This window comes from Pinus tabuliformis, chromosome 8 (genome assembly GCF_031772625.1).
Source record: "Pinus tabuliformis cultivar Carrire ecotype Pingquan chromosome 8, CPIR1, whole genome shotgun sequence".
NCBI classification, from domain to species: domain Eukaryota; kingdom Viridiplantae; phylum Streptophyta; class Pinopsida; order Pinales; family Pinaceae; genus Pinus; species Pinus tabuliformis.
The window spans coordinates 25,637,371-25,654,982 of NC_142294.1; the positions used below are offsets into that span (position 1 = coordinate 25,637,371).

General features: G+C 36.2%; 1 pseudogene; it reads left to right on the forward strand.

Annotated features, from left to right (window-relative positions):
• Nucleotides 1-3,790, forward strand: part of LOC149233964 (endonuclease 4-like) — a 122,037-nt pseudogene extending 118,247 nt beyond the window's left edge.
• The last annotated feature ends 13,822 nt before the right edge of the window (nucleotides 3,791-17,612 follow it).

Consider the following 17,612-nt stretch of genomic DNA (forward strand, 5'->3'; position numbering starts at 1 on the left):
TGTCACAAAACTCATAACGCATATATAGATGTATGAAACCATGTTAATTTCCTAGTTTTTAATCATAAATTCACTTTAAATACATAAAATAAATAACTTTGGAAAACAAGGATCCTAACCCATATAATCATGAATATGGTTACTTGATGTAGGGTTTTAGGCTAGATAGTTATGAAATGAGGGCTAAATGGTTATGAAATGATGGAAATATGGATGAATATGGAAGACAATTTTGAGACTCAACATATATCTTGGTACTTCTGAAGCCTTTCTTGAAACTTCGGCCCTCAAACTAGGGATTCTATTACATATCCTTGCTTCAAAGCCTTTTATTATTTCGGAACCTTCAACAATAGATATGGTACCAATTTCATGTGATCCAGACTTGTGTTATTACTCTGCAACCTCGTCCCTCTAGCTAGGATTTTGTTTGTCACTATAATAACCTTGATACTAGGCTTAAAATTCATTTATTCATATGAAAATGTATAGGACCCTTGGCCTAGAATGGTCTTCCTAATATGCTTCTCAGCCTTATATAGTATTGCGACCTTTATTCTCAATTGATTTAGCCCTTAAACAGAGGTTTGAAATAGTTTTTTGATCCTCAGATGTTTTTGATCTTGATCACAGACATTTCTCAAAATTGTGTGCCCAAAATTGCTTTTTTACTTCACATCTAGATTTATTCTTAATCAAATTGGCTTTAAGGACAAATAGTCCCAATAATAGTGATCTTTTAGCTACCTATTCCTTTTACATTTACTCTGATTCCATGTTGGAAAATCAATTAGGGTAGAATTTTAATTTCACTTTCCATTTACTTGACATTTATTTGTGACATTATGTTCTTCTTATTACTTATGCTTATGTTCTCATCATCAAACAAATGCCAAAACAATGAATATCGCAACCATGAACACAAGATATAGGCTCCAAGCCAGGGAAAAAACCCTCAAAGGAGAAAACCCAGAAATAACTTCTCTTCTTATAGAACAAATTCAAAGGAGACTTCCAAGACCAAAAACCTAGACCAAGCCTCCTACCAATAACTAAGTCAACCAGCCAATCTGCAAGGCAGAGTCTCCAAGGGTAGCGAAAAAAAATCTTCTCAAGATGAGGGCTCTTCTAGCCTTTTGTGCTCACCAAGGCACTCTGTAACACCTCCTGCAATTTCAAACCTGAGGAAACCCTAGAAGCCCTAGGGTACTTGCACGTGTGACCAGTAGAAGGAAAATTTCAGACTTCTAAACTTTACTAGGGCTTCTTCCTTGCTTTGTTGTCCTTCTCCTTTCTTTCTAAGGTCTTCACACCCTTTCTTCAACTTCAGATTGAATCCAAGATGTGTATTCTTGAGAGTATCTCAAATAGGTCAAAGTGCCTAATTTTATAGCTTTCCAAGAGGCTCGAACAACCCTCTCTAGGTCGACTTCTCCTTGGTTATCCGACTTGGTCCTGGGAGCCTTCTAGACACTTCTAAATTCAAAATAATTTTCCTTTTCTTGATACAAGTGTCCAAAAGGATCTTTTACAATATGACAAGGAATCTTGACTCATGACAAATCCTAGGAGCATTCAATGGATGCTTGACCTAATACATGAAACCCATGCTATACAAAAAATATTTTCTTTTGACCTTTACATCATTTTATTTCTTCTTTTTATAGATACATAAGAATTACATCATCACATGAGTAAAAAATGACAATTATGAAGACCGAAACAAGTTACATTATTCAAGACTCCCCCCACCTTCCAAGTAAATGGCCACCATAAGGCTCCTTAACCTTACCCAACAAACCAAGCATTAAGCATCCTCTCTATCCATTGTTGGAAACAATTGTAAACCAAATAACCACACAACATGAGAAAGAGCCTTTAATTTTAAATGATTCTAAACAGGTAAGGACAATAAACCATCCATCCCCAAGCCGCCCTAGTCAATCTTTAAAACTGGTTGTTTAGTTGGGAGTCTAGGGACTATTACCTAGATGAGGATATTTGTTTGAGTTATATATATACTTACATAGACATTTTGATACTTACAACGACTAGTGTTTTATGGGAAAGTGCAACCACTCCTAAGTGAAGAAGCATCAATGGCAGTGAAGAAACTGCTCCCTGAGTATGCAGAGGGTGATCTTGCTTCTCTTTGTTCGTGGGTTGATCATATGTGATTCCACTATCCCTAGTCAAGTCCATTACACTTCATTGACAACAAGACAATAAGTGTTCTTATGTTTATTCCAGTAAGTTATTCTATCTAATATAAACTTCATCCCATAATTAATTACTTTAATTTGGGTTTTCGTTTTTGTTTTTAGTCAAATACTCTTGGATTTCCCATCAATTTTGTACTTTTATGTATCTGTGTTTACCATCATAAGATGGGTATAACATGAATTTCTCAAGAGAATTATCTCATCTTCATGATAAACTGAAGGATTTTAACTTATAAGAAATATCTTAGTAACAACCTTATTAGAGATCTTAGAATTTTTCTGTTTGTTTGCAAACAGGGGATTGCCATAATGCCCAAGGAGAAATAAGCATGTGCCTTGAAGGTGCCATAAAAAATTACACTTCTCAGCTTCAAACTTATGGCAACAGAGTCGACAGAGAAAAATGTATGTTTATCTTGTATTGCCATCATCTTACAATGAGTTCTCTATCTGTGACATGTGTTTTACATCTCAAAGTGTTTTCATAGTGAATTATATTTGAATGTGGTCTAATTCAAATACCAATGGAGGCTAATAGCCATTTTTATAACTTGCAGAGAATTTAATAGAATCTTTACTATTTCTCTTGGGAGATGAAAAATATATTTGCAACCTTTACATGTGGGATTCATTACAGATGAAGGTTGAAATAAAATCATATTAGATTGGTACAGAAAAAGGAGTAATTTGCATCATGTAAGTAAATACAATATCCTCTACCCATTAATTGGATTAAAAGTATGGTGTTCTTTTTATCCTTTACCTTAAAGGCACATTGGTTATTTCAATTTTGTATTTTTAGGAGGGGAATTAAGCAAGAAAGGTAAGAGGAGTGGGAAGAAAAATTGTAGACTTTAGAATGAAAAATAATTCAACAAAATTTCCTTGCCTTTGTCTTATTTGTGTGTCTCGCATCAATGTAAAATAAAACTTTTCTCACCCATGTTTTTGTCATATACTAAGAGTAGACTTTCCACTTGTTAGCTATTGTTCTTTGACAACTTTAAACATTGGTTGGCCCATCTTATGAATTGACTTGACTGCATGTATTAGACTTAAAATGAGTTGACATTGGGTGATGTATCCATTTTATCCCATATGAGAACTAGACAGAGTTTGCAACTACCAAAAGTGTTTAGACCTTATTTCAAATTTCAGTTGGCCTTTTGATTGACATTTTCGTGTGCCTTCGTTTCTGTGACTGTCAACAGATATGGGACATGCTAATGATCGAGACAACCATGAAATATTTTATGGTAATGAACTTGAGGTTATGATTGCATCAATTCAGATAAATATTATTGTATGTGTCTTCCTCTTTCATTTCAAAAATGCAGTTGACTTGGTAGATTACTTATTTACTTTATCATAAGGTGCTTATGGGATAACACAACGAGCTATAAAATTGTTTTCTTGTACAAGAAAAAAGTTATAGTTTATGTTTGTATATTGTGAAGTTCATCAAGAATAAAATTTATATATTGTTTCAAAAACAAGATAGTTGGTCTGATGAAGTACCTACATGGGAGAAATGCAATGGGCATGATCTAGCCTGCCCCAAATTATGAGTCTTAAAATTCCAGAAGTCTACCATCATCTTTGGACTCCAATATATGAAGTGATTTGTTTTTATGAATTTTTTTAACATTTAACCAACATAAGGTTCTTGATGAATTTGGTGAACCATTTTTTATTATTGTCAATTTTTTCTGTAAAAACGAAGTTAACAGTTTTGAAAAAAAAAGAGTAATTATATTAAACTTTTGTAAGCTCATGTGTAGTGCATATACAATCTTCCTCATAGTTTATGTTTGTTAAGACATGAAACTATACACTAAGTCATGATTTAGAGTTGTTGTTTCTTATCACTTATGCCTAGTTTTTTGTAACAAAGGAAATGCCAATTTTCCTTTTGAGTGAACGATGAAGAGTTATATTCTAAGAAAATCTTCAATTAGTTGTGTTCCATTGAATATGGTTATGTATTATGTTGTTCCTTAAGAAACCAATTTCCTGGTTGTAGGGAAATTGTGCTTAAGACATTAATAAAGATTATTTACTGTCACTTATTGTTTATTAGATTACCAAATGAAGGACTTGGAAAACTTGGCCTTAAACTCTTAATACATGTATGATCAGAAATTATCAGAATGTCATTTGCTGCTAAATATAAATGATGAATGAAGGAAGTTAGAAAGGGAAGTTAAAGACAATATGTTGATCTATCACAGGAACTATTATCTGTAACTTATAGGAATTATGATCATGAAGAATAAATCATAGACAATATGGTGATCTCTCACAGGAACTATTATCTGTAACTTAGAGGAATTATGATCATGAAGAATAATCATAGACAATATGATGATCTCTCACAGAAACTACTGTCTATAACTTAGAAAGGAAATGAGGACTTTAAGTATAGGAGCTCTCTTTAAGGGATTTGACCCTACAGCTTCATTACTACACTTAAAAAGAAGAAAACATTGCATGACACATGATAGTGAAACTTACAAATTATATGTAACAACTCCTGGAAACTTCTGGTTGTTTTATTAATCAATGATGTTATAAAAAATACAGTGGCCTAGTTCTCCAAAATTCCAACCCTTTCTTAGTAAATTTTCCACTTTTTATACATGTGGAACAGTTATTGATTTCTGAAACCTATCTAACTGCTTTCTAACTATATGAATAAAACTGCTACAGAATTTATAGAGGGTAAAAACACCTCGAAGAACAAGAAATAACAAAAACAAAACTAAATTTAGAAACAGATGGTAACTGCTAGCTTGCTCTATCGGTTTAATGTTGAATGCCTTTGTAAACGCTATAATGATGCTTGCATAATCTTGGGCTTACATTGTATTCTGATTGGACAAAATGCCAAGAAATATATATCAGATTTGTTCTCCTTTCAACCCTGGCTCTAATCCCTGATTTTCCACGTTACAAAGCGCGATTAACATTTTTCATTAATCTGAAACTCAACAAGAGTAGATCCGGTTTTATAATTGTTCAACGCTTTGTCGTCTTCTATTGCAAATCGTAATCAGCCCCAAACCCCTGTAGGAACTTAACTTATGCACCCGGCTGCAATAACCATGAAAATACTGGAATTATGCGTTTATCATGAAAATATATGATAAGGTGTAACTTAGCGCAATTCCCAAGGCATCCTTCCTGCGAATTCAACTCCACTGTTGATCTATGCTTTTCAGATTGAATGGTCTGTCAAGTTTTGATATAACACAACATATATCGCTATCGGCCCACAGTCAGCATGTTATATATATAAAGTGTTGCACAACGGTGGTGGACTCGCCGAGCTTTAAAATATAACACATACATGTTTTCAAGTCTAACCCTTCTATTATAATCCATTGTAATAAAACTTTATATAAAATTGCGTCAACGCAATATATATGAATATCACATAAACCTTTATGACCCATAATATAATCGGACGCGAGGGATTATCAAATCAATACATCAAATATATGGTCCGGACTCAATAAATCGCAATCGGCGTTTATCAACACACATACGCATAAAGGGGAGACCCGCCGGACTTTAAAACATGATGTATATGCGTTTGGGTCGGACCCTTATCGCATATCGTGATTGGCAGGGTCACTTGATATAACATAAGTGTTTCATATCCCTTGGACCCGCCGCTTTTATAAAATACACCATATAAGTTTTCGGGTCCGTAACCCAATTGCTGATCACAATCGGCGTTTATCTGTGATGCCACCGTCCCTGACACGGACCCACCGAACTTTAAAATGTAGCATATAATATTTTAGGTCTGGTCCTTTTAACACTTGTTTTCTTCGAAAATGTGCTTTATTTCTTCATTTCCCTTTGTATTTTGATTTCGATAGAGTTATGTTTGCAATATATATGTGTGTGTGTGTGTGTGTGTGTGTGTGTGTGTGTGTGCCCATATAACCTTTAGCCTTTTCAAAGCTTTGCACAGTTTTCAAGAATCGCAATCGGCGATCGGCAATTCCTGTGGTATAGTTCATGTAACTGTCTGCTGCACCTCTTGATATTGCGATCTAATCGCATCGTTAACACACACATATATATAAGGCCCGCTCCATATCACTACGATTTGACTTTATCACATGGGTCATTTCCTTTATACGTGCTCCTTTTGTAATTCTAACATTTTCTTTTATTTCTTTCATGTATTTGGATTCCGATATATATCTTATTGCCCCTCCTTCTTGCCTTATTTTTTAAAATGATTTTCAAGTGATTTTCAAATGAAATAATAAATAAAACAAACAACAAAATACAAGTCACAACATATTCTTTGAAGGTAACATTTATATCTCATGTATTTAAATACATCATATATCTACAATGGCATTTGTTGGTGCACACTGTTGTATTTTTAAGACACTGATTGCTATAGTGACTAGTTAACTTGTTTTCAACTACATCCCTCCAACTACTAAGATGAATAAACTTTTGATTTTGAGCTAACAAAGCTCATGGTGTTGAGAAATCTAGGGCATTAATATTAGGTGATTTCTCTTTTATGAATGAGTGCTTGTGAATGCTTATTACTTATTTAGGTTAGGAACTTCTTCATGTTAGATTATTACTATTCTTCTTCATCAAACATTAACCAATGCATGAACATAAATACACAAGAGACAGGGTATGTAGGCTATACGCCAGGGCCAAAACCTCTCACTCTTTGAGAGGAAAACCCACACAAATTCTTCTTCTAGAATTCCAATTGACGAATACCAAGACCAAGACCCTTGACTTAGTAGCTTCTCCAAGATCAAGGCACACGTCCTCTTCAATGTCAGTCTTCTTCTTCAATTCTCTTCCACTTCGATCTTCTTCGCATCTAGATATTCCAACATGTGATAGTACTGGGACCTTGTCACATACCAGTGATCATTTTCCTTAGATAGCATCGAGTCCTCTTTGCAGTAATACAGAGATTATATCAAGGTCATTACTGTGGTATTTATCAATCTGTGATCTCCTTATTGTAGCACCAAGATTCTCCTTCAGAATTACTATTCCTGAGATTAGTCCTTAGACTAATCCGAACTTATCTTTGCATCTAAAATCCTGTGGCCTTTTACTGATCTTGATACCCAAAATCTTCAAAGATATAGACCCAAACTTCCCTCTATTGTTTTCTATCCAAAAACCACATAGATATGCCTTGCTTTCTTTACTTGTCTGAATTCTGAACAATGATTTGACATCTGAACTTCTCCATATCAATAGATCACCGAAACAAGAAATCTGAACTTTCTATGTTGACTTTGTTCACCGAAATCTCAAAGCAATGCGAAGTTTGTTCCCCTGTGTTTATGCAAGGAGCCTAGCCTCTCATATATAGTGATTCGACAATATATTAAGCCAAATTTAGCATATGAATAGGTGTGACATTTGGGTGAGCCGACATAAGTTATTTTCTTCATATTGCAGGCTAACATCAAGTCAAGAGGATTGTGCTTGTCTTTTTGGAGATCTTTCTATGCACTAGATTGACTCTTATACATTTTGCATATGCTCAAGAAGAGCTCTTCATACATGACATTAATTCTTTGACCTTAATGACAAATCATAAGGCTCTCAATGGGAGCCACCTAAAATAAAATCGCTTGCTTATGAAACCCATGAAGCAAGGCTTACAAAAATAATTGTATTTCCTTTATTACGTCAATTACAAAAGTCATAATTACATGTCATTATGAAGACCGAACCTAGTTACATTTTTCAACACTCCCTCTTAACTAGGGAGGTATTCATAATGGTACTTGGTCATTCTCAATCTGAAGAATTTTTCATAAGAAGAATACGGATTTGTAACTCATTTGTATAGCATCATATCCACCAACATTGTTATATAGCAAGGCCTTGACTAACAACTCTATCTCTCCACAATATCAGAGCACAATGCTGGTGAGACCATTGATTTATATACATACTAATCATTTTCTCTCTAGGAACATACCCCACCCGGGTTCACTCAGGATATGCTCCATAAGGACTATTATTTTCTTGGACTCCCCAGTCCCACAAAGAATATTCTTTTCTTCCTCTCTAGATCGTTGAATCCTCTAATGAGGATTCGATCTCGCATATCCTTATTCAGCAGATGTTTCCCTTTTAAACTTATGTATGATGAGACTTGTCCTAGATGACTTCTTCCTTGAATATTTCAATGAGGTCACCAAGAGCCATATCCTTCAAAGTTGACTATCATGCATCCTTCATGTTTCATATGGTAATGTCATGAGCTCTTGTTTCTAATGTTTCCATGATGCATATTATTATTTATTATAGCCATATCCTATAACATAAGATTTAGAAGCTATGTCAACACCCTTTGTGAGGGAGAATATCTCAAACATAGTAGATATCTCTTACTTCCTTTCTTGGACTTCTTTTCATCTTCCTCCACCTTTTCAGTGATATGGGCTTCTTTTCTTCTTTTGATATTGTCCCTTTAGGACAATCTTTCCTGTAAAGTCCATAGTATTTACTTCCATAGCATTGAATCTCAACTATGCTCTTCTTTCTTTTCTGAGGACCATAATTTTCCAAACTTCCCTTTCTTTCCTGCAAATGTTTGAGTCCAGTAACCTTCAACACTTTTACCCTCAACTTGTATTCTTCTATCATGCATATAAAACACAAGTTGTCGAATGAGGTAACTTTATTATCCCCATCGACATTTGTTACCTTATTCATGAGTTAGTGCGTTTAAAATAATGATGATTATCTTCTTATCATCTCTCCAGATCCCACAATTGAGATATTATGAAGATATCCCTTCATTTTCTTTGATACCTTCAATTTTGTGTAGATCAGATCTAAGCCATGTGACCACCTTTATCGCATCTTCAAAGAATATTCTTACGAGCATATCATATCTCCTTGATGTCTCCAATATTTCTATATGAGGGGACCTTTCATAAGGATCCCTTTCCATAAATTCAGAGGAGACCTTTCTAATTGATGTGCTCAATGACTTCACTTTCTTTGAGGACTATATCTATCATCCTTTTTCATGTAAGGAATTGCGATGTCCCAACCAACTTATAGATCTCCTTGCAAACATGAATTCACTTTACCAAATTTATATAAGGAATGAAAGATACTTACTTGACAAGTGAAGATGAAATATTCATCTTGATCACTTTGATGATGGTTGAAGAAGATGTATTAGTGCTCCCTCTAGGATGATCTTCCAAATGAAAAAACCTTTCTTCGATAAATAAGGTTGCTCCTTTTGATGAGGATGATTTGTTGCTTCCTTAGATGATCTTCTTTAAGGACAAGGAAAGGATCCTTGCTTGCTTTATAACCTTGAAGATGATGACAATGCCTTCTAGCCTTCAAGATACTTTGACTTCTTCAGTAGTGAATGAGTGCAAATCAGATTTTCTTCTAGGGTTTCGACTTTCTTCGAGATGATGTGATCTTTGTCTTTAAATTTCTTCAAGCTATCTTGCTTTGTAGATAACTTGATGATGACTAGAGGATCCAAAAGAAATTGTTGTTGTACACTGCTTCTTCAATCTAGGGTTTTATTCTTCAATGTAGATCTTGATATTTTTCTTTGATAACCTTCCACATGATTAGATGCCTTTCTTGAAACTCGATCCTTGAGTGTCTCTTTGATTTGATGCCCTTCCTTTGACTTTAGCACCTCAGCTCTGATACCATGTTGAGAAATCTAGGGCATTAGTATTAGATGATTTCTCTTTGATGAATGACTGCTTGTGAATGCCTTTTACTTCTTTAGGTTAGGATCTTCTTCATGTTAGATTATTAGTGTTCTTCTTCATCAAACAGTAACCAATGCATGAACATAAATACACAAGAGACACAACATGTAGGCTATATTCCAAGGCCAAAACCTCTCACTCTTTGAGAGGAAAACTTGCACAAATTCTTCTTTCAAAAATTCCAATTGACGAGTACCAAGACCAAGACCCTTGACCTAGTAGCTTCTCCAAGACCAAGACACACGTCCTCTTCACTACCAGTGTTCTTCTTCGATTCTCTTCCACTTCGATCTTATTCACATCTAGATCTTCCATCATGTGATAGTACTGAGACCTTGTCACATACCAGTGATCATTTTCCTGAGATAGCACCGAGTCCTCTTTGTTGTAATACAAAGATTATACCGAGGTCATTAGTATGGTATTTACCAATCTATGATCTCCTTATTGTAGCACCAAGACTCTCCTTCAAAATTACTATTCCTGAGATTAGTCCTTAGACTAATCTGAATTGATCTCTGCATCTGAACTTTTGTAGCCTTTTACAGATCTTGATACCCGAAATCTTCAGAGATATAGACACGAACTTCCCTCTATTGTTACCTATCTGAAAACCACAGAGATATGCCTTGTTGTCTTTACTTGTCTGAATTTTGAACAATGATTTGACATTCGAACTTCTCCATAGCAATAGATCACCGAAACAAGGAATCTGAACTTTCTATGTTGACTCTGTTCACCGAAATCTCAGAGCTATGTGAATTTTGTTCCCCTGTGTTTATGTGAGGACCCTAGCCTCCTATATATAGTGATTCGACCATATATTAAGCCGACTTTAGCATCCAAATAGGTGTGACATTTGGGTGAGCCAACATAAGTTATTTTCTTCATATTGTAGGCCGACATCAAGTCAAGAGGATTGTGCTTGTCTTTTGGAGAGCTTTCTAGACACTAGATTGACTCCTATACATTTTACATATGCTCAAGAAGAGATCTTCATACATGACATTAATTCTTTCACCTTAATGATAAATCCTAAAGCTCTCAATGGGAGCCACCTAAAATAAATCACTTGCTCATGAAACCCATGAAGCAAGGCTGACAAAAATAATTTTATTTCCTTTATTACATCAATTACAAAAGCCACAATTAGATTCCATTATGAAGACCGAACCTCGTTACACTTTTCAACATATGGCTCAAACATAATTGCATAAAGAGATGGAACTTGTGATAGGGACCTATCACCTTTAACTGTTTTGGCATTTGATAGAACGTATAGTTGTCTAGGGCACTGGTGATTTGACTCCAACTAATATCAACCGCAGTAATGCTTGTAGATTTCATAAAAAAAAAGTTACACAAAAAAGTAACATTTAGCTATTGCTAATCACAAAGAAATAGAGAAGATTATGTGTAGCTACAATCTCCTTCCAGGTAACAACCCTTTCTATAAAATGGCATCCCACATAGTCAAGCCCCTCGACACATTTGACTTTTGAAGAGATACCCAACCTCCAAGCTCGTTTGACCAACCAACCTCCAAGCCCATTTGACCAATCGATCTGCAACCTTTAGTGAGACATTAGAAACACTTTTATTTCATATTTTATTGTATATATATTTTAAGGGTAAAAAAAAACCCAAAACAAAATCGACATGCCCTTTGCACCTCTTAGTGCAAATGCTAGTTATGGGTTGCTTCATTGGCCACAGGAATGGGGATCAATTTTATTTTTTTAATGTTCAGCACTGTCGAATATTTAATTGTTATTAGTTACCCTCGAATATCTTATGACAATGATAATATACGATCGTCTGTCAGGCCAGGAGTGACTCCAGTTTGGCAGAAAACTGATACGATTTATTTCATTAGGTAGCTATTGTTATATACAAAGAATGTGACTGCTCAGTTCATCTTCTGATGACTGTTCACATTCCAAATTCTCCCAATCGCAGAGGATTAGGTGTCAACATTCCCCCCTTTAATCTGAAGGGATGTTGGTGAGTCCAAGCATTGTTCTGAATCTTTCAATCTTTTCTCTTCCAAGCGCTTTGGTGAAGATGTCTGCAATTTGCTCATTTGTGGAACAATGACGGAGATGGATTGTTTTGGCCTCAACATGATGTCGGATCAGGTGATATTTAGTATTGATGTGCTTTGTACGATCATGGAACTTTGGGTTCTTGGCCAACTTTATTGCAGAGGTGTTGTCAATCATGAGTGGAGTTGATTGTACTTGTTTTTCCTGCAAATCTTCAAGAATTTTCCTGAGCAACACAATTTCTTTCGTTGCTTCCGCTGCTGCCACGTATTCTGCTTCTGTTGTGGAATCTGCTGGAACTAATTGTTTGCGTGATCTCCAAGAGACAGCTCCTGATCCAAGACTCATAGCATATCCTGAAGTAGATACCTCAGTTTCTTTGTCTCCATCGAAGGCTGAATCAGAGTATCCAATCAAGTTGAAGTCGTCCATCTGTGTATACTTGATTCCAAGGTCTTGAGTTCCCTTCAAGTACCTTATAACTCTTCTTGCAGCAGACCAATGTCCCTCACAAGGTTTTTGCATAAACCTGGAGAGGATTCCAACAGCGAATGAAATGTCTGGTCTGGTAATAGTGAGGTAGATGAGACTTCCTACAAGTTGTCTATACTTTGTTGCATCCTCAAATTCCTTTCCTTCAATAGATGTGAGCTTTAAGTTTTGTTCCATTGGAGTAGAAAGAGGATTGCACTCTGTCATGCCAAATCTGTTTAACAAATCTCCAATATATTTCTTTTGAGAAAGAAATATGGATTTTGGATGTTGGGTTACTTCAATGCCAAGATAGTAATGAACATATCCCAAATCAGTCATTTCAAAACTTTTCCCCATTTCCTTCTTTATGGATGCAATGTAGCTCTCATTGTTCCCTGTCATTAAAAGATCGTCTACATATACCAAAAGATATACAACTGTTTTGCCAACTTTCTTGACAAATAAAGTTGCATCATCAAGATCAAAATGATTAAAGTTGAGTTTCAGAAGATGCTCAGTTAGTTTTTCATACTAGGCTCGTGGTGCTTGTTTGAGGCCATACAAGGACTTTTCACAAGTTTGCATACTTTTTGTTCATGTCCTTTCACAGCAAATCCTTCAGGCTGGGACATAAAAACATTCTCCTTTAGATCTCCATTCAAGAAGGCAATTTTTACATCCATTTGATGGACTTTCCAACCGTTCTGAGCTGTTAGTGCAAAGAGTGTCCGGATGGTGGCCCATTTTGTTGTGGGGGCAAAAGTTTCCTCATAATCGACCCCTTCCTTCTGTGCAAATCCTTTTGCCACAAGCCTAGCTTTGTGCTTGTCAAGTCAGCCGTTAGCTTTGTACTTGTTCTTGTAGACCCACTTGCAGCCAATTGGTTTGGTTCCAAATGGAGGATCAACCAACTTCCAAGTGTCGTTCTTTATGAGGGCATCATACTCCTTTTGCATCGCTTCTTTCCATTCATCATGAGAAGCAGCTTCTTTGAAGGAAGTTGGTTCAAAATCTGTAGACAATTTCAATTCACAATCATAAGAAACATCCATATCAACAGGTGAATTAGAGTCATCTACATCACCTCCACTTTCAAGTGTCTTTGTCAGCAACTTTGGGGGACCTTTCTGAGATGGACCAGGCTGCTCTGTTGATTAAGTTGGGACTGAATCAAGATTGAGTCTCCCAATTCTATCAATTACATCACTTAAAGCATCATCCATTGTTGGAGTTTCATTCGGGGGAGAGTGTTCTTCAGAAGAAGATTCCACATGTTGATCTAGTATAGGAATCCCCCATTCAAGATGTGGAATCTGATTATCAAATTCTTGAAATGATTTTGTTTTTACGAATCTATCCAAGCGATCAAGTTGCCGCTCAACAACATTGTCAGATTTGGATGATTCAAGAAAAATTACATCTCTAGATACAACAAACTTTTTATTTACTTCATCATAGAGGCGGTATGCTTTGGAGGTTGTTGAATACCCTAGGAAGATACACTTACGACTTCTAGCACCAAGTTTGTTTCTATGTACCTTTGGTATCAGAGCATAACAGGTGGAACCAAAGATCCTGAGATGTTTTACCGAAGGAACATGTCCATACCATAATTCATAAGGAGTCTTGTTTCTTATAGCATTAGATGGACATCTATTCTTTATATATGCAGCACACAGAACAGCATCATCCCAAAACATTATCTTTACATTTTTTAAGAAAAGCATGGATCGTACCATATTCAAGATTGTTCTATTCATTCTTTCAACTACACCATTCTGTTGGGGATTATAAGGCACAGTTGTTTGATGTTTGATCCCATGTTGGCGAAGATAGTTTTCAAATTCATTTGATGTATATCCTTTTCCATTATCAGTGCGAATAGACCCAATATGAGATTGTGCATCATTTTCAATCCATTTATGAAAATTCTTGAATGTTTGAAAGGCATCATATTTGTTCTTCAATAAATAAACCCAACACATTCTGGTGTAATCATCAATAAATGTCATGATATATTTATTTCCATTTGCAAAAGGAACAGGCATTGGACCACATAAATCTGAATGAATGAGTTCAAGCTTCCTATGTGCTCTTGAATGTGAATCATGAAAACTCTGTTTGTTATGCTTTCCTAGAATGTAAGCATCACATTGCTTATGTTTCCTAGGAATTGTAGGCAAACCAGCAACACCATTTTTCTTCAATAAGCGGAGACTGTCATAGTTTAAATGTCCAAATCTAGCATGCCATAATAAACTTGATGGAAGTGTACCTTCTTCATGATGAGAAATATATGAGAAATGTTGTGCATGAGCAGAGGTTCCTTGCAGTTTGAGAAGCCTTTCTTCTTGTATTCCCCTCATGACAAGTGAGTGGCCAGAAGCTTTTCTTACCTCAAGCTTGCCATCAAACATATGAATGGAGTGACCTTGCTGGCGGATGTGGACCAAGGACAGCAAGTTTCTCTTGAGCTGTGAGAAATATAGAACATGATCCAGAAGAAAGTCTGGAAGACCAGGCAGTTTAAGCCTGATTGTGCCAAGCCCTGATGGCTTGATTTTTGACTGATCTGCAAAGTATACTGCTCCATCAACATTATCAGTGAAATCTTCAAAAAAATCTTTTCTATGAGTCATATGACAGGTTGCTCCTGAATCAAGCAACCAATCATTTTTCGAAGAAGCAATTGAAGCATTAAACAAATCTTCATTTACTCCAATGTTACATTGTGCCTCAATATAGTGAGCGGATTCAGGTGCTTTACCTTTGTCTGTATCATCAGTTTTACCTTTCTGTTGGTTTCTTTTCTGCTCAATTTTGTCCCATGGTAGCTTGCATGTAGAGGCATCATGTGATCCATTTCTTTTGCAGCGAATGCAATGTAAGTCTGCCTTTTCTCCTTGAGAATGTCTGCCCGCCCTGTCTCTGAAATATCTTCCTCTTCCTCTTCGTCCACCTCTTCCTCTTGTAGAATCTTGAGCAGGATGCTTTTCTTTATGAGCAAGGCACACAGTCTCTTCAGAAGATTCAGGGGCTATCTTCTTTCCAAAGGCTTTCTCTTTCAGCAAACTTTTTCACAAGAGAGTCAAAGGTTATATCTTTAAGATTTCCATTTGCTTGTAAAGACTCAAGATAATTGGAGTAAGTAGGATAGAGTGCCTTGAGAAAAGCAATAAGAGGGATATCCAGCTCAACCTTAGTGGATTTGATATCATGCATTATAGATTTTACTTCCGATGCAAGAGCAAGAGGATCATTATTTTTCAGTTCAAGAGTGGATTTTAATCATGAGCTGAACAACTTCAAGTGCAGAATGTGAGTCATAGAGTTCTTTCAGCTTTTGTAAAGCTTCAAAGGCAATTGAATATGATGAAATATGGCGACTCACCTCTTCATTTGCAGATGCTGCGATTAATGCATAGGCTTTGTTGTTCTTGTTTTCCCAAATGACGAGCTCTTTGTCTGAGGTAGGCTGTACTAGGTCATTGTGTCCTTCTCCGACACACACTCCTTTCCACAACTCATTGAAGATGAGGGTGTGTTTTATCATCCGGGACCATTCAGGATAGTTCTCCTTGCCAGTGAGAACTATTCCTACCATAGAGATGATTGAATGCATTCTGTAAAAAAAAACTTCTGCTGATAGAAAAAATACTTCTGCTGATATACAGTGAAATTGTACTCAAAAGGGAAAAAAGATTTCAAATACTTTTATGTACTATGTTTCTTCAAATCCCTCCAATGTTTATAAAAGGATCCTCATATAATACATCCACCATATTCCATTCTACAAACTTAGTTCATATTCCATTCAACGCATATCTACAAACTATTCAATATATATATGCTGGTCAATATATATCATTCAATATATATGCTGGTTAATATATACCATTCTACGCATAAACCCATAGCGCACATATAAACCCACAGCGCATAGCTCATATAAACCACAGCGTTAATGCAACCCACAGCGCACAACTCATATAAACCACAGTGTTAATACAACCCACAGCGCACAGCTCACATAAACCATAGTGTTAATACAACCCACAGCGCTTCAAATACCATATAAACAGCGTTAATACCATGTCAGCACATTCAACGCAGTTCAATACACCATACCAGCGTTTCAAATACCATATAAACATTAATTTAACAGCGTACACAACAATTCAAACGCTGTGTTAAAAATTGGACAGCGTTAAAACCATCATTCAACGCATTCAAATGAGCCTTTTTTTTTTTTAAACGCAAAGCCCAGCTCTGTCACTGACATTCTTTCAAGCTTGTGTGCGCAGAAATAAATAACTTTAGCAATATCTCACAACAAAGGTTCCAAAAATCGCACTGTTTCATGCACAATCCATCCTACGGTGATACAATCTTTTGTTACCTGAAAGTTTTACTGTCTTTTTCCAGAAAAATGAAATGGCTCCTTCGACCATTCACGCAGCCTCTGTTTGAAGAATCTCAAACGTTCTGCTCTAGCAAACATTCATGTGACAGCGTCTGGGCTTCCAGCAATCACCGACAGGATTGAATGCATACTCCAGCAATCACCGCAGAACAGTCTTTTTGCTTCACGTTAGGTTCACCATACCACCGTTTGTGGAATAACGCAGTTACTGAAGTTTCAGTCTTCAACCATGGCTGGGCAGAGCGTAGGTAATGGCAGAAAATGTTATGGCGTTCAGCGTTCAGACCTGCCCACCATGTCAGGCCTGAGTATATAGAATATGACAAACAGAGGGCGCAGGCAATGTCAGGAGCAGCTCTGGAGGAGCAGCGCAGGTATATGGAGAGCAGACAGAGGAGTTACAAGGAGCATGAGAGCTAAAAAGGAGCTGGCTCTGATACCATGTCAGGCCAGGAGTAACTCCAGTTTGGCAGAAAACTGATACAATTTATTTCATTAGGTAGCTATTGTTATATACAAAGAATGTGACTGCTCAATTCATCTTTTGATGACAGTTCGCATTCCAAATTCTCCCAATCGCAGAGGATTAGGTGTCAACATCGTCAAATATTCGACTCTAGAACGACGAAACAAATTGTCATAGTCATGCAATTACTGTCGAACGTGCTAT